Source organism: Nerophis lumbriciformis, linkage group LG24, assembly GCF_033978685.3.
Source record: "Nerophis lumbriciformis linkage group LG24, RoL_Nlum_v2.1, whole genome shotgun sequence".
NCBI classification, from domain to species: Eukaryota; Metazoa; Chordata; class Actinopteri; order Syngnathiformes; family Syngnathidae; genus Nerophis; species Nerophis lumbriciformis.
In genome coordinates, this window is record NC_084571.2 from 12,342,501 (window position 1) to 12,361,371 (window position 18,871).

The window sequence follows — 18,871 nt, forward strand, 5'->3', positions numbered from 1 at the left end:
TTAGCTGTTTATATGGTGGGAAAGCGGACGTGAGAACAGGCTGTCAACACGTCACTCAGGTCCGCATGGAGCTGGAGGGGGCGTGGCCTCCAGCTCCGCCTTAATTTCGGGAGATTTTCGGGAGAACATTTGTCCCGGGAGGTTTTCGGGAGAGGCGCTGAATTTCGGGAGTCTCCCGGAAAATCCGGGAGGGTTGGCAAGTATGGTATAAAATCAAGCACTTAGGCATGGAGACTGTTTCTACAAACATTTGTGAAAGAATGGGCCGCTCTCAGTGATTTCCAGCATGGAACTGCCATAGGATGCCACCTGTGCAACAAATCCAGTCGTGTAATGTCCTCGCTCCTAAATATTCCAAAGTCAACTGTCGGCTTTATTATAAGAAAATAAAAAGTTTGGGAACAACAGCAACTCAGCCACCAAGTGGTAGGCAACAGAAACTGACAGAGAGGGGTCAGCATAGTGCAAAGACTTTCTGCACAGTCAGTTGCTACAGAGCTCCAAACTTCATGTGGCCTTCCAATTAGCCCACGTACAGTACGCAGAGAGCTTCATGGAGTGGGTTTCCATGGCCGAGCAGCTGCATCTAAGCCATACATCACCAAGTCCAATGAAAAGCGTCGGATGCAGTGGTGTAAAGCACGTCGCCACTGGACTCTAGAGCAGTGGAGACGCGTTATCTGGAGTGATGAATCAGGCTTTTCTATCTGGCAATCTGATGGACGAGTCTGGGTTTGGAGGTTGCCAGGAGAACGCTACATTTCGGACTGCATTGTGCCGAGTGTGACATTTGGTGGAGGAGGAATTATGGTGTGGAGTTGTTTTTCAGGAGTTGGGCTTGGCCCCTTAGTTCCAGTGAAAGGAACTTTGAATGCTCCAGGAAACCAAAACATTTTGGACAATTCCATGCTCCCAACCTTGTGGGAACAGTTTGGAGCGGGCCCCTTCCTCTTCCAACATGACTGTGCACCAGTGCACAAAGCAAGGTCCATAAAGACATGGATGACAGAGTCTGGTGTGGATGAACTTGACTGGCCTGCACAGAGTCCTGACCTGAACCCGATAGAACACCTTTGGGATGAATTAGAACGGAGACTGAGAGCCAGGCCTTCTCCACCAACACCAGTGTGTGACCTCGCCAATGCGCTTTTGGTAGAATGGTGGAAAATTCCTATAAACACACTCCGCAACCTTGTGGACAGCCTTCCCAGAAGAGTTGAAGCTGTAATAGCTGCAAAAGGTGGACCCACATCATATTGAACCCTATTGTCGCATTTAGGTGTTATTTCCATTCAGACTCAGGTCACAGTTGAGAAGATTGTGACTACCTCCTCATGTGACCCCAATTTAATGCCAAAAGATTTAGATTTGAAGCACTTTAGAGCGTTCAGACTGGCAAAACATATCTTATCTGTGTCACTTGAGGGCATAATTAATTCAGACTTGGCGTGTGTGCAGTGTAAACAGGGCCACAAAGCAGCAACACAAACCTGAATGGTTCCACCAACCATGGCCTTCTGTGGCTTCCATCTGGCAACAGTCATCTTGTGTCTCTGCACCCTTTGACCCCGGCTGGCCAAAGAGGTGTGACTCCAGCAGGGAGAGTGGGCAGAGAGTGTAAAAACAAACACACACCAGCATAAACTGTGCCTCCATTCAGCCACGCACACACACTCGCCCCATTGTCGCTGGTTTGTATCAACGCACAATGTGGCATTCAAACACAAAAAAGGGCCGTCTACACTTCCAGAATATCAAGCTGCACTGGAAATTGTTCTCCAAAAAGCTTTGGCTCAGCACAACCTTCATTAAACCCTTCCATCCTTTCAACTTTGGAATGAAAACAGGGAAATCTAGTTCACATTTCGACTTGAAATATGTCGGAAAGTTCTTACACCCTGTCTCGCAATAAAAGAACTTTGCAAAGTTGCTCGTAAAAAAAACATTTTAGTGGGATACTGTACTGGAAAATGGGGCTGGAGCCCACGAGAAAAATAATAAGACGAAGCAGTAAATGCGTTTAAATGTATATTTGTTATTTCCACGCGGTGCGAATTAAAAGCAGAGGTGGGTAGTAACGCGCTACATTTACTCCGTTACATCTACTTGAGTAACTTTTGGGATAAATTGTACTTCTAAGAGTAGTTTTAATGCAACTTACTTTTACTTTTACTTGAGTATATTTATAGAGAAGAAACGCTACTTTTACTCCGCTACTTTTATCTACATTCGGCCGCCCTCTCCCCTCTCTGACGGACACCTACACCTCCCGCTGCCTCAACAGAGCCAGTGCCATCATCAAGGACAGCACCCACCCTGGCTCTGACCTGTTCCACCTGCTGCCCTCTGGGAAGCGCTACAGGTGCATTAAAACCAAAACAAACAGGCTAAAGAACAGCTTCTTCCCCAGGGCCATAACCATCCTGAACGGACTGCCCCATTGTCCCTCATAACTGCCTTCTCTTCGGTGCAATAACCCATTCCACCAACCACCCTGTTTTTGTTTTGTTTTTTTCATGTATATATTCATTTCACACCATATTCATTGCACTTCTACATTTTTTATATTTTTATATATTTGCACATTGTTTTTCTAGCATGCACACATCGCACTGTATGGCATGGCCTCAATCTCGTTACCTTGCGTAATGACAATAAAGCTGATTCTGATTTTGATTCTGATTCAGCTCGCTACTCGCTACTAATTTTTATCGATCTGTTAATGCACGCTTTGTTTGTTTTGGTCTGTCAGACAGACCTTCAAAGTGCCTGCGTTACAGGTGACGTTTCACTCCGTTCCACCAATAAAATGCAGTCACTAGTGACGTTTGACTCCGTTCCACCAATCAGATGCAGTCACTGGTGACGTTGGACCAATCAAACAGAGCCAGGCGGTCACATGACCTGACTTAAACAAGTTGAAAAACTTATTGGGGTGTTACCATTTAGTGGTCAATTGTACGGAATATGTACTGTACTGTGCAATCTACTAATACAAGTTTCAATCAATCAATCAAAAGTGTGAAGGAAAAAAGACACTTTTTTATTTCAAACGTACATCCCGTCACAAGCCTAAAGACTGACTGCACAGTTCCTGTCTTCACAATAAAAGTGCCGCTCCATCGCGCCTGCGCTTTCAAAATAAGAGTCTCCGAAAGCCAGCGCAAACAAGCTAGCAAGCTACGGAGTTTGCCGCCAATGTATTTCTTGTAAAGTGTATAAAAACGAATATGGAAGCTGGACAGATAAGATGCCAAAAACCAACCACTTTCATGTGGTATTAGACAGAAAGGAGGAACTTTTTTTCTCCTCCATTTGAAAACATGGACGCTATCATCACTACTGTCTGATTACAATCAATGCAAGTCATCAGAATCAGGTAATACACCAACTTATATTCTTGTCTTCATGAAAGAAAGGAATCTATATGTGTTAAACATGCATGTATATTCATTAAAACACCTTTAATATGTAAACAAAAACGGCAAAATAAATAAATATAAATTATATACTGTATATATATATGTGTGTGTATATATATATATATATATATATATATATATATATAAATGTGTGTGTATATATATATATATATGTGTGTGTGTATATATATATATATATATGTGTGTATGTGTATGTATATATATATATATATATATATATATATATATGTATATGATATGTGTGTGTATGTTACTCATCAGTTACTCAGTACTTGAGTAGTTTTTTCACAACATACTTGTTACTTTTACTCAAGTAAATATTTGGGTGACTACTCCTTACTTTTACTTGAGTAATAAATCTCTAAAGTAACAGTACTCTTACTTGAGTACAATTTCTGGCTACTCTACCCACCTCTGATTAAAAGTGAGTCGTCAAGTACGAGCGGTTTACGAAAGGCGAAGCATTCGCATTGATGCAGGGAACTTTCGGAACAAGATGAGGCGTGGAGGCGTGCAGCACACCTCCACAAGCCTGCATCCTAGCGGCAGTGTAGGGGCGATTAGGAATAGGGGCGCGCAAAAAAGTCGCCCGATTCTAAATAGATTCATCATTTTCAAAAATCGATGAAAAATATATCTTTAAAATCATTAAAAAATATATATACAAATCTTTTTTTTTTTAAATGTGCAACCAGCGTTTTCTAACCTTTTTTGAAAAAGTTCCATTATAATTTGTGAGAATCGTTTTGAATCAAGAATTGATCCTGAATCGAATCCCAGGAATCGGAATCGGAATGAATCGTCAGGTCCCCAAAAGATTCAAACCCCTAGTTGTGATTGGGGATTGCGACAGATTTCAGGGTGACCCGGAGAAGGGGGCGCCTGTGATGTGTTTGCGCACCCCTTAAAAAGTGGGTTGTTTTTCCGTTGCTTTTCACCACCATGTCTGTCTTTATCAGTTTTAAATGCTCGGAAAAAACTTGTGACAGCTTCCCTCGTCTTCTTTGGGCCCTTTGCTCTCTTTCTCCCTCTTCCCTGAGCCATCTGTCGCGGCACTCGCACGCAGAGGCCACGTCAACTGCAGAGCGACCGACATCGCTGTAGGAGCGCTCCGACGGCGCGCACATGGGAGCGGTGCACCTACAGCTCCCATGTGCGCGCCGTCGGAGCGCTCTTGCAGACTTTTTATCGATGAAACTTAACAAAGAAATCATCGCTAAAAAAATACAATTTCAAGATTTTTTTCTAATCGTTGAATCGTTTAAGTTTGATGTAGCTTTGAGCAGTTTAGTCTCTGGACCGACAATCTCGCTGAAATGTCGACGTTTATCACGAATAATAAGACAAATAATTGTATTTAAATACAAGTTGTTGTAAAAAAAAAAAGTTTTAATAAAAAATTTATTAAATAAAAAATAATATTAATAACATTTAAGAATAAAAAGTTTATAAAAAACTAAATATATATATATGTATATTTTAAATTACACAGTTAATTTTTGTATTTTTTTTACGTTAATGGTTTTTAATTATGCAAATTAATTAATCACATAGTTTTCCAAAAAAAAAACTTTTAAAATCAAATATAATTTTTGTTTAGGTTCTTTAAATAGGAAAGATGTCAAGGATGTTTAGGAATAACGAGTGGAGCTAAAACTCCAAAGGTGGACTTGGGTATTTCCAATGCTGGGGGTTCAGAGCGGTGGATTAGTGGAGAGGCTTGAGGGGTGAAAGGTCATACATGTTGACAGGACATCACAGCAGTGTGTCACACAGAGGAAGTCTCACGGGAGTGTGAGATGCCGGCTCAGGTCACAGGACGTCTGGTGACGCAGTGTGGTTTACTGGGACACACACACACACACACACACACACACACACACACACACACACACACACACACTCTCAAACACAAACTTACTGACCTTCAGGCTGGAGAAGCACTGCAGTGACTATTATATTTTATTACAGAGGTGAGGCAATAAGAGTCAAACCACTTTTTAAACCTGCATGAGTAGGGCTGGGCGATAAAATGATATCAGTATACATCGTGATAGACATGTAATCGATATCAATGAAAAATGCATCCGATAAAACATTCGATAATTTTATTTTTCTTTGTCGGAAGAAAGTGGAAGTATGGAAGCAAGGTTGGTTTCATGAACAAAGGCACTCGCTCTCTGGTAACCGAGCAACGCAGGAAGTGATCATTGATCAGGTATCAGGTATCAACTATCAGGTTTGGTTGATTCTTTGCATGGAGTGAGAATAGAAAGTCAAAATGAAGAAATTGTGGATAAAAGAGGAAAAGTCACCTGGGCAGGTTTTTGGATTTTTTTCAAAGGGACCGTAGTCAGACCAATGTGGTCTGCAAATGATGCGAGGCAAGACCGCTAATACCACACCACCTTAGCCGCACAGCTGTAACTTCCTGGCACTAAACCTGCAGAAAATACTTCTTCTCCGGTTTCTCTGTTTACATTTTTACACTTTGCACTATTTTCTTACACTTTATTAAGCATTTCCGACATATTTTTAGACGTTATTGTTAAGTGTTCAATGTGATTTTACTATTTTGTTTACATTGTTTGAGTGTTTTCCATGCTTGTGTTGACATTTCCTTTGATAGCTGAGCAATTATAATCAGAGGAAGTTACAATTCAAATAAAATTAATTATTCTCCTGCTCCTTATTTTTCATAGGTCATAAAAATATTCAATAATTATCGATACCAACCAATATAACAATAATATTTAAATAATTATTTAATAACAAAAATTATTTTCCATAGTTAAATAACAATAACGGTGCAAATTAACGTTACACAGCCGTTATTTCCTAGAATTAAACCTGCAGAAAATAGTTCTTCTCGGTTTTCTCTATATTTTCATTTTCACACTTTGCACTATTGTCTTACACTTTATTAAGCATTTCTTACATATTCTTTATTTTGCACCTTCATTTTAAGAGCTTATTGTTGAGTGTTCAATGTGATTTTACTATTTTGTTTACATTGAGTGTTTTCCATGCTTGAGTTGACATTTCCTTTCTGCCTTGATAGCTGAAGGGATTATAATCAGAGGAAGTTACAATTCAAATAAAATTAATTATTCTACTGCTCTTTATTTTCCGTAGGTCATAAAAATATTTAAAAATGATCGATATCAACCGATATAATAATAATATTTACTGAATAACAAAACATTTTTTCCATAGTTAAATACGAATAAGAGGGCAAATTAATGTTACACAACCATTTCCTAGAACTACACCTGCAGAGAGCAGTTCTTCTCAGGTTTCTCTATGTTTACATTTTCACACTTTGCACTATTTTCTTCCTCATTGCTTATTTTTGCACCTTTGTTTTAAGAGCTTATTGTTGTGATTTTGAAATATTGTTGACATTGTTTAAGTGTTTTCCATGCTTGTGTTGACATTTCCTTTCGTTTCTGCCTTGATAGCTGAAGGGATTATTGTCATAACGGGGACTATGGGGTGTTTGTTTTCCCGAGATGCAAGAATAGTTGGATCGGACATGGCTTGGAGGTAAGTACATAATTTATTTTAACACTGACAAAAAGAACAAACTACAGGCGCGCACAAGGCGGAAGAACAAACTTGGCTTTGAAAACAAAACAATAAACTAGCACTTGGGCAAAAGCTATGGACATGAAAACGAAAACACCTACTGTGACGTGAAAAAATAAACACTTACGTGGCATGGCATGAAGCATAAACAGGGTATGATAATGACAGAGGTAGCAGAAGTCAACAGAATAATGTCGCCAGGCCGACCAACAAAAACAGACAGGCTTAAATACTAGTGACATGATTGATGACAGGTGTGAGAGTCCGAATGTGAAAACAGGTGCAACTAATGGGTTGACATGGTAACAAAGCAAGGGAGTGAAAACAGGAACTAAAAAGAGTCAAAACAAACAAACAGAACATAACTTGAACAAAACATGATCACAGACATGACAATTATAAGCAGAGGAAAGTTACATTTCAATCAAAAATGCTTACATTTCATACATTTTACTCCTGAAAAATATCAATAATGATTGATATTGACCGATATAAAACACTTACATCATGATACAGTTTTCAGCCATATTGCCCAGCCCTATGTACTGTATGTGCTTGGAACTGCAAAAAACACAACAAAGGCGAAGAAAACTAAACCCATTCATCCATTTTCTACCGCTTGTCCCTTTTGGGGTCACCACATTTATTAATCACATTGGGATTAAACAAATGGTTCTCTAAAATGTGTATATTAGGATGATCAGAAATAAATCAATATGACTTCCATAACAAAAAAGGAAATAAATCTTTGTTAGTATTTTTGCCCAGATTTGCACCAAATGGATTGTGCCACTCCGTCACAAAGTTCTAATAATAATTCAAAACTGAATAATATCTGGGGGGAACGTCCTCTTGAATATTTGAACACAAGGCAGTTCTCTATGGGAACATTTCACATTATGAATCATGCCTATCATAACTTAAAGGGACATACTGACAGTGCCCCTGCTGGTTACAGCTGTGTACTGCACTCAATTATGCCTTAGATGTGATGACTCAACACACACAAGCTGCCATATTATTGACAGTGAGTACTACTTATTAGTGTCATCATGCCACACATAACATACACAGCATGTTCGATATTTAAGTGTAGACCAAATTGAACCGAAACGTGATTAACCGATTTAGAACTTTATTAATCGAAATCCGATTCGGGAAATTGGCCATGAAACCCAGCCCGAGTGTCCCGATGAAACATTGTCCCTCTAGAGCCCATCCCGATACTGGAGACTTAAGTATTGGCCGATATCGATATTAATTTGATACGACACCAGCGCTAGCTTGTATCATTTTGTAGCATTGGATGTTAAAAGAGGTTTGATCAGGGAAACGAGTCGAACAGAGAACAAAAGTAGGCATGAAAAACACTAACCTAGTCAGTATTAACCGTCTGGAATGGACTTTAAGTTGAAGTGGAGTGGTTTTGTATTTTTGTAGAGGTCACAATGAGTCATGAAGTTAAGCTCGTGACGCAGTCAATTGAATGATGCAGACCCCTTTGTTACTAGATACTTTCTAATTTACCTTGGAGACTTTGTATGTGTAAGTAATATGTAACTATAATTACTTGATACTTAAATATATTGACAAATGTGCTGTTTTATTTTCAATGATTATTACCTATGTCTAGCTTGTGTGCTGTTGTGTGCTTAGCTGTTGTGTAGCTGCTAGCAGCCTATAGCCTAGCATGTTTACCTTTTGTAATATACTTTTGTAAAATAGAAGACATTGTGTGCTTTTTGGAGGACATTTAAATGTTAACTTTGTACATTTAAACACACCGCAGGACTGCTTGTATCGCACATGATATCACACACAAGTAAACACGCCGCACGACTGCTTGTATCGCACATGATATCACACACAAGTAAGCACGCTGCGGGACTGCTTGTATCGCACATTATTACACACACAAGTAAACATGCTGCAGAGCTGCTTGTATTGCACTTGATATCTCACACAAGTGAACACGCTGCAAGATTGCTTGTATCGCACATGATATTACACACAAGTAAGCACGTTGCGGGAATGCTTGTATCGCACATAATATTACACACAAGTAAACACCCTGCAGCACTGCTTGTATCGCACATGATATCTCACACAAGTGAACACGCCGCACGATTCCTTGTATCGCACATGATATCACACACAAGTAAACATGCTGCAGGACTGCTTGTATCGCACATGATATCGCACACAAGTAAACACGCAGCAGGACTGATTGTATCGCACACAAGTAAACACGCAGCAGGACTGATTGTAGCGCACATGATATTACACACAAGCAATAACGCTGCAGGGCTGCTTGTATCGCACATGATATCACACACAAGTAAAAACGCTGCAGGGCCACTTGTGTCGCACATGATATCACACACAAGTAAACATGCCGCACTACTGCTTGTATCGCACATGATATCACACACAAGTAAGCACGCTGCGGGACTGCTTGTATTGCACATTATTACACACACAAGTAAACATGCTGCAGGGCTGCTTGAATTGCACTTGATATCTCACACAAGTGAACACGCTGCAAGATTGCTTGTATCGCACATGATATTACACACAAGTAAGCACTTTGCGGGACTGTTTGTATCGCACATGGTATTACACACAAGTAAACACCCTGCAGGACTGCTTGTACCGCACATGATATCTCACACAAGTGAACACGCCGCACGGTTCCTTGTATCGCACATGAGATCACACACAAGTAAACACGCTGTAGGATTGCTTGTATAGCACATGATATCACACACAAGTAAACACGCCATGAGACTGCTTGGATCACACATGATATCGCACACAAGTAAACACGCAACAGGACTGATTGTATCGCACATGATATCACATACAAGTAAAGATGCTTCAGGGCTGCTTGTATCGCACATGATATCACACACAAGTAATAACGCTGCAGGGCCACTCGTACTGCACATGATATCACATACAAGTAAAACGCTGCAGGGCCACTTGTATCGCACATGATATCACATACAAGTAAAGACGCTTCAGGGCTGCTTGTATCGCACATGATATCACACACAAGTGAACACGCTGCAGGAATGCTTGTATCGCACATGATATTACATACAAGTAAATACGCTTCAGGGCTGCTTGTATCGCACATGATATCGCAAACAAGTAAACACGCTGCAGGACTGCTTGTATCGCACATTTTACATGCAAGTCGATATAACACAACACTTGTTTTTATTTGTTGATTTCGGCCCGATGTTCGATATCAATATCAGATGAGAACGCCCCTAATATGAGAGAACATGAATGGATGAATGGATTCTAATGGAATGTGCTGTTTGTCATTTGGCAGCTATCTGAGAAAATTCAAGTCATCACCAGCAAAGCAGATGAGCAGAGACGTAATTAACTTGAGGATAAACACTGGACAGGGGATTAGGGACTCACGCTGACTTTCAAACGACCTCTGCAGAAGAGGCAGCGTCTATTTGGCTTTGAAATGCAAAGCGTGCTGATAAATGAAGGAGACGCCCAAGAAAAGTGGAGCAAGTCTGCATCAGACTCAGCGATTGGTGATATCTCAGCCTGCACACGTCCAAGATGCAGCTTTTTGGAGGACACAAGAAGGCACTCAGGTTACATCTGCTGCATGCACACACTTCCAACTAAACAGTCCACCTTTGCTTTTCCAACTATGGAGATTATATTGTGGTTTTTTTACAACAGATTTGTTTCACACTGAATTTATTGCGTTTGCATTTTGTGAACTGAATTTTTTGTGCACCAAATTATGCTGACTATTTCATTGAATGAAAAAATTGTGAGCAAATTGTGTGTTTAAAATTTCAGCTGATTAAAATACAGTGTTTGAAAATTCAGAGCAGAAATATTTGTTGCTTCACAACTCAAGACTCACGATAAATTAAGACTGAATCAGTCGATCCTTTCTCAGAACCATGCAGTAAATGAGGTTTTTTTTTACACTCAATTTCTCATTTACTCATTTTGTACACTTATACTCTCAATGTTTTACACTAAATTATTATACACTAAATGTGTTATCCTTAATTTTTATAAACTACATTTTTTATACCAAATTTTTCAGGAAACATTTTTTTTACACTCAATATTTTGCAGTACATTTTTCTGCACTCATTTTTTTCCACTTAAATTGTGTACACTGAATTCGTATGCAGTGAATGTTTTTACAAAAAAATTTTACACTCAATTTTTATGCACCAAACTTTTTAACACTGAATTTGTGTATACCAAATTTTTCTGAACTAAATGTTTTTACACATTTTTTTTTACACTGAAATTTTATACACTATATTTCTACACCAAATTTTTTACACTCAATTTTTAGACACTGAATTTTTCTGCATTGACTTTATTTTAAACTGAATTTTATTTTTTACACTCAGTTTTTAGACACTGAATTTTTATACCAAATGTTTCTGAAATACAATTTTTTACACTCAATATTTTGCACTCAATTTTTCTGCACTCATTTTCTTTTAAACTCAATTTCTATACATTCATTTTTTACACTCAATTCTATACACTCAATTCTATACACTCAATTTGTATGCACTACATTCGTATGCACTAAATTTGTATACACTCAACTTTTTACACTCAATTCTTACCCCTTAATTTTTTATACCAAATTTTTCAGAATTTTTTTTTACACTCAATATTTTGCACTCAATTTTTCTGCACTCATTTTTTTCCCACAATTTTTTTTTACACTGAAATTGTATACACTGAATTCGTATGCAGTGATTACTTTTGCGCTCAGTTTTTTTTACACCAAATTTTTTACACTCAATTTTTATACACTAAACTTTTTTACACTCAATTTTTATGCACTGAACTTTTATTACACTCAATTTTTAGACACTAAATTGTTATACACTGATGTCTTACACTCAATTGTTATGCACTCAACTTTTTAACACTGAATTTTTGTAAACCAAATTTTTGTGAACTAAATTTTTTTACACGCATTTTTTTTTTTTACACTGAAATTTTCTACACTATATTTTTACACCAAATTCTCTACACTATATTTTTACACCAAATTCTCTACACTCAATTTTTAGACACTCATTTTTATACACTCAATTTTTCTGCATTGACCTTATTTTACACTGAATTTTAGTTTTTACACTGAATTTTTAGACTGATTTTTTTTATACTGGCTTTTTTACACTGAATTTTGACACATTGAATTTTAAAACACTGAATTTTTACAAACTGTATTTTTGCATTGACTTTATTGTACACTGAATTTTAGTTTTTACACTGAATTTTTATACCAAATTTTTCTGAAATACATTTTTTTACATTTAATATTTTGCACTAAATTTTTCTGCACTCATTTTTTTTACACTCAATTTTTATACACTCAATTTCTATACACTAATTTTTTACACTCAATTTGTATGCACTCAATTTTTATACACTCAACTTTTTTAAACTCAATTGTTAACCCTCAATTTTTATACACTGAATTTTTTATACCCAATTTTTCTGAAAAATAATTTTTACACTCAAAATTCTGCACTCAATTTTTTTTCCACACATTTTTTTTTTTACACTGACATTTTATACACTGAATTCGTATGCAGTGGTTTTCTTTTGCACCCAGTTTATTTTACACCAAATTTTTTACACTCAATTTTTATGCACTGAACATTTTTACACTCAATTTGTATACGCTCAATTTTTATACACTCAATTTTTTACACAAAATGTTTATACACTGATTTTAAATCACTCAATTGTTTAGACACTCATTTTTTATACACTGGATTTTTCGGCATTGACTTTATTTTACACTCAATTTTAGTTTTTAAACATAATTTTTTAGACACTCATTTTTTTTTATACTAGCTTTTTTACACTGAATTTTGACACATTGAATTGTAAAACACTGTAATTTAACAAACTAAATGTTTTAAACGCACACATTTTGATTCAATGAAACTTTCAGCATAATTTTATGTGGACAAAAAACAGGTCACACAATTTAAATGCAAATCTAGTTGGATAAATTCAGTGTAAAAAAAAAACAACCTTATGTAATAAAGACACAAATGAACCTCCATACAAACCACCTTTCTTTTTTGAAAGGTAAAACACGCAGCAGACACTTCTTCAGTTACAGTGAGATTCGGGTAATTCTGCATTTTCACAGATAATAATCGGACATTGGGCTGTTTACATTGTATATTATGTATATTCGTTGTAGCAATAACCAAAATATTAGCTCTCCATACCAGACAGTTCTGCACAACTACAAACAATGTAAACACTTTCCATATTCCTGCTGTATGAGTGATGGAGTCATTAGCAAAGTAAACAGCTCCCTTATTGTTTACATGTTAATTAGCACCTGACTGTAATCCAGGATGAGACGCTAATGAGGCTGGAAGACAGCGGCGGCACGAGCAGACCTCGTTAGACGAAGCAGCAGCAAAGATAATCAGCGCCGTGTTTTGATGTGACTTTTTTACCCCCTCACACGTCAACAATAACCCCCTCGTGGGAAGTGACGACACACATGAGTCAAGTCTGAGCAGCAACGCTCTTGTTGACGTTGGGAATGTAAACAAACTGGCTGGACTTAAGTATTGGGACACCCTGACAAGGCCTTTTGGATGTAAGAGTAGGGGCTGGGCGATACGGCTGAAAACTGTATCACGATGTAAGTGTTTTATATCGGTCGATATCGATAAGTATTGATATTTTTATTATTTATCCAAAATGAGGACCTGGAGAAAACAATATTAAATGTAAACATTTGTATTTCTAATGTAACCTCCCTCTGATTATACTCCCCTCAACTATCAAGGCAGAAAGGAACTGTCAACACAAGCATGTTGAAAACAAACAAAATAGTAAAATCACATTGAACACTTAACAATAAGCTCTTAAAATGAAGTGCAAGAATAAGGAATATGTACGAAATGCTTCATAAAGTGTAAGAAAATAGTGCAAAGTGTGAAAATGTAAACATAGAGAAACCTGAGAAGAACTATTTTCTGAAGGTTTAGTGGCAGGAAGTTACATCTGTGCTCTAAAGGGTGAGCGCGGCTAAGGTGGTGTGGTATTCGCGGTCTTTCCTTGCATCATTTACAGACCACATTGGTCTGACTACGGTCCCTTTGGAAACATCCAAAAAAAGTGCCATACTGTCCAGGTGACTTTTTCTCTTTTAGCCACAATTTCATCTTGTTGACTTTCTCTTCTCACTCCATGCAAAGAATCAACCAAACTTGATAGTAGACATTGTTACCTGATTGGCTGTTAGCTTGTGACTCCCACACTGATCAGTGATCACTTCCTGCGTTGCTCGGTTACCAGAGAGCGAGTACATTTGTTCATGCAACCAACCTTGCTTCCGTTCTCCTGCATTCTTCCAACAAAGACGAAAAAAATTTAATGTTTTACACATTTTTTTCTAATTAATGATTACGTGTATATCCCGTAACCTGCGAAACAGGCTTGTAGGGATGATATAGCCTGTTGTGTTTTTTTCCTGACCTAACGTATATATATATATACATATATACATATATATATATATATATATATATATATATTTGGCCACCCATCCAAATGATGAGAATCAGGTGTCCTAATCACTTGGCCCGTGTATAAAATCAAGCACTTAGGCATGGAGACTGTTTCTACAAACATTTGTGAAAGAATGGGCCGCGCTCAGTGATTTCCAGCGTGGAACTGTCATAGGATGCCACCTGTGCAACAAATCCAACCGTGAAATTCCATCGCTCCTAAATATTCCAAAGTCAACTGTCGGCTATATTATAAGAAAAGTGAAGTTTGGGAACAACATCAAATCAGTCACCAAGTGGTAGGCCACGTAAACTGACAGAGAGGGGTCAGCGGATGCTGAAGCGCATAGTGCAAAGACTTTCTGCACAGTCAGTTACTACAGAGCTCCAAACTTCCTGCGGCCTTCCAATTAGCCCACGTACAGTACGCAGAGAGTTTCATGGAATGGGTTTCCATGGCCGCGCAGATGCATCTAAGCCATACATCACCAAGTCCAATGCAAAGCGTGGAATGCAGTGGTGTAAAGCACGTCGCCACTGGACTCTAGAGCAGTGGAGATGCTTCTCTGGAGTGATGAATCAGGCTTTTCCATCTGGAAATCTGATGGACCAGTCTGGGTTTGGAGGTTGCCAGGAGAGCGCTACATTTCGGACTGCATTGTGCCGAGTATGAATTTTGGTGGCAGAGGAATTATGGTGTGGGGTTGTTTTTCAGGAGTTGGGCTTGGCCCCTTAGTTCCAGTGAAAGGAACTTTGAATGCTCCAGGATACCAAAACATTTTGGACAATTCCATGCTCCCAACCTTGTGGGAACAGTTTGGAGCGGGCCCCTTCCTCTTCCAACATGACTGTGCACCAGTGCACAAAGCAAGGTCCATAAAGACATGGATGACAGAGTCTGGTGTGGATGAACTTGACTGGCCTGCACAGAGTCCTGACCTGAACCCGATGGAACACCTTTGGGATGAATTAGAACGGAGATTGAGAGCCAGGCCTTCTCGACCAACATCAGTGTGTGACCTCACCAATGCGCTTTTGGAAGAATGGTTTAAAATTCCTATAAACACACTCCGCAACCTTGTGGACAGCCTTCCCAGAAGAGTTGAAGCTGTAATAGCTGCAAAAGGTAGACCGACATCAAATTGAACCCTATGAGTTAGGAATGGGATGGCACTTCAAGTTCATATGTGAGTCAAGGCAGGTGGCCAGATACTTTTGGCAATATAGTGTATATATACATATACACTATATTATATATATATATATATATATATATATATATATATATATATATATATATATATATATATATATATATATATATATATATATATATACACACACACACACATACATATATATATAAATGTATAATATTGATGTATTGTTGTGATTTCTATTATCCACTGATGATATAGTGTTATGTTATATTTATAATAATATTTAAGTGTGCAATGACAGGTTATAAAATTATTTAAAAATGCATACATGGTTACTTTATACTGAATTTGTCGGCACTTTTTTGTAAAAACAAAACAAAACAAAAAAATGATTTATTTATCTTTTTAATCTGGGTTTTTAAGATATTTTCTAAATGTATTTTATATGTAGATACGTGGGGGGCTTCAGGGGTCTTGTGAATCTGGGGGCCCAGAATTTTGTGCTCCGCCCCTGCTGTGAGGTGTGGTTCTAGATGGCTAAAAAACGAGTACAGCAGGTTTTGGGAATGCAAACCAGTTTTCCCGAGAGAGAGAAAGTCGTTGCTTTGTTAAAAATGTCAAAAGAAAACCGATTATTGGATATACTGTATGGAAGTAGAATTGACTCACATCAACTTATATATATCAATATGATATTAATACATATGCATATATTAATAAATATACAAATACAAATGTGATATACAAATAAATAAATAATTTGTATCAATAAACGCATAGTTGTAAACATATTTTTGAGATTTGAAAATATATACAAATAAAATGTATAAATATAAAAATGTGACATACAAATAAATCAAGAACGACGTCTGGCAACATCCAAAATATCTAACGAAGTAAAAGTGGAAGTAGGAAAAAAAATAAGATCCTCCAGTAATGAACAGATACAGCATTTCAGTACTACTATTACTAGTGAAGTAGGCCTTAATATCAATCAATCAATCAATCAATGTTTATTTATATAGCCCTAATTCACAAGTGTCTCAAAGGGCTGCACAAGCCACAACGACATCCTCGGTTCAGATTCCACATAATAGCCTTGGCCTTAGCTCTACTTCGTTAGCTGCTAGCTGGCTAACGTTGCCAGACGTCGTCGTCACATCAACACGTGTAAAAGCTGAGTGACTGACTAAACTATCTAGTACAGGGGTCACCACCGCGGTGCCTGCGGGCACCAGGTCACCCGTAAGGACCAGATGAGTAGCCCGCTGGCCTGTTCTAAAAATAGCTCAATAGCAGCACTTACCAGTGAGCTGCTTCTATTTTTTAAATTGTATTTATTTACTAACAAGCTGGTCTCGCTTTGCTCGACATTTTTATTTCTAAGAGAGACAAAACTCAAATAGAATTTGAAAATCCAAGAAAATATTTGAAAGACTTGGTCTTCACTAACTGACAAAGAAACAAATAACAGATTTGGTGTCCAGTTCAAAGTGTGACATGATTTATTTAAAAATTTGAGAGTTGACTTTCGTATTTTACATGAGTTATTATTTGTACAAACATGATGCAAAGTAATTCATGATTTGTTAAAAAATGCTAGTGGCTAGCTAGTTAAAATTGGATATTGTGATTTCACAAGACTGTCTTAGAAGTGATCATTTGAAAATGTTCAATTTGAAAAATGTGCACTTAGAGAAAATATAAAAATAAAGTGTTGCATATTGATATTTATCTGTTTCTATATATATTTATTGTGAGAAATCATTAAGATGATCACTGTTTCCACAAAGATAAATATAATTAATTATTAATAATAACATAGAGTTAAAGGTAAATTGAGAAAATTGGCTATTTCTGGCAATTTATTTAAGTGTGTATCAAACTGGTAGCCCTTCACATTAATCAGTACCCAAGAAGTAGCTCTTGGTTTCAAAAAGGTTGGTGACCCCTGATCTAGTAGATACAACCATGGCACTACTACCGATCCATTTAATCCACTATATGACCCTCCCTAGTGTGCCTCTGATTGGCTCGGCAGTGTCTGACCATGTCTGTGACCCAGACCGCTCTGGCTGCAGTGCCCTCTGCTGGTTGTGGTTTGTGGTAGGAATGTCTCATCGACACAAAAGCAAAACAGCGATCCATCCATCCATCCATCCTTTTTCTACCGCTTATTCCCTTTTGGGGTCACGGGGGGCGCTGGAGCCTATCTCAGCTACAATCCACTTATGCAAATTCAATACAAATGCAAATACAAAATCAAACATATTTATATTCAAATCTCAAAAATATGGTTACAAATACACCTTTATTTATACAAATTCTTGATTTATTTGCATGTCACATTTTTATATTTATATAATTTGTGTATATATTTTCAAATCTCAAAAATATATCCTACAAATACTCGTTTATTTACACAAATTATTTTTTTATTTGTATATCACATTTTTATTTGTATATTTATTAATATATGCATATGTATTAATATCATATTGATATATATAAGTTGATGTGAGACAAGTCTATACTTCCATAGTCCTGCACATGAAATAAAGTAGAAAAGGTGTCCTTGCTCACCATCTCTCCGAGGCGCCTGGAGCACCGCGGCGTCCCTGATGGCGCGCGCCCACCTCTCCGCCTCCCGCAGGTTGGCCGCGGCGTCCTGGACCAGCGCCACCCTGAAGCACTGCTCCACCCGCTGCCGGGCCACGCCGGCGCTCATCCAGCGCCGCTTGAACGGGTAGAAATAGGCGCGGAAGTAGGCGCCCGCGTCCGCGCTGTCCGGCGCTCGCTGCGCCCGGCAACCGACGCAGTCCGCCAGGTTAAAGACCACCTTCGTCCTGCCGGGGGACGACGAGATCCTCTGGACGGTCAGGGCGCCCTCCGTCAGGCTCACCGAGTACCGGACCTTGTCGTCGAGCGTGTCCGTGAACTCCCCGTAGAGCATGCCCACCAAGCCGTTCCGCGGGCGGGGAGGCTTGTCTTTCTCCATCCCGGCCCGGCCGGAGCGAGGCTGGCGGTGTGGTACTCGAACACCGACTCCCAAGTCCGAGGGAGTGCAATTAAGTCGAAGCTGCTGTCGGGACGCTGAGCGCGGGGACAC

The 18,871-nt window shown here is 38.4% G+C and overlaps 1 protein-coding gene across 1 annotated transcript in view; it reads right to left on the reverse strand.

Moving 5' to 3' along the window:
• Window positions 1-18,458, reverse strand: part of LOC133620699 (sphingosine kinase 1-like) — a 44,088-nt gene extending 25,630 nt beyond the window's left edge. The window contains exon 1 of the mRNA XM_061982299.2: window positions 18,346-18,458. The gene's annotated coding sequence lies outside the window, so the exon portion shown is untranslated. The remainder of the gene's footprint in view (window positions 1-18,345) is intronic.
• Between the last annotated feature and the right edge of the window lie 413 nt (window positions 18,459-18,871).